This window comes from Acipenser ruthenus, chromosome 18 (genome assembly GCF_902713425.1).
Source record: "Acipenser ruthenus chromosome 18, fAciRut3.2 maternal haplotype, whole genome shotgun sequence".
NCBI lineage: Eukaryota > Metazoa > Chordata > Actinopteri > Acipenseriformes > Acipenseridae > Acipenser > Acipenser ruthenus.
The window spans coordinates 15,850,944-15,851,363 of NC_081206.1; positions in this window are offsets into that span (position 1 = coordinate 15,850,944).

Genomic DNA, 420 nt, shown 5'->3' on the forward strand with positions numbered 1-420 from the left:
GTTTTGTAAACTACCTCCTACAGAAGTGCAGATGGTGGGTCAGTGCTGGTTCTCATGTGAGAGCAATGAAGCTGTGAGAAACACGTGGGACTGCAGCCAACACCATCTGGAGATAACACCACTGACTACGTGAGGACTGAATATCAATTCGAAGGGATAAGAAAAAAAGGGGGCCACTGTCGTGATCGCTGATGAATACTGTGCCTATAGTCTCCCAAACCCTGATGAGCACTAATGCTTGACTCCCTAATGTTGCCTTGGAAAAGGAAGCTCAAAATAGCGCTAATCTGTGTCTGCAACCAGCCCTATATCTCTGGAGATTGGTGGCCATGTTATAAAATGTATCAATAGCCAGAGGGTGAGAGTTTTCAGTGTTTAAAGGGAATGCTTTATGAGAACGATCAGAAATTGTGCATTTTT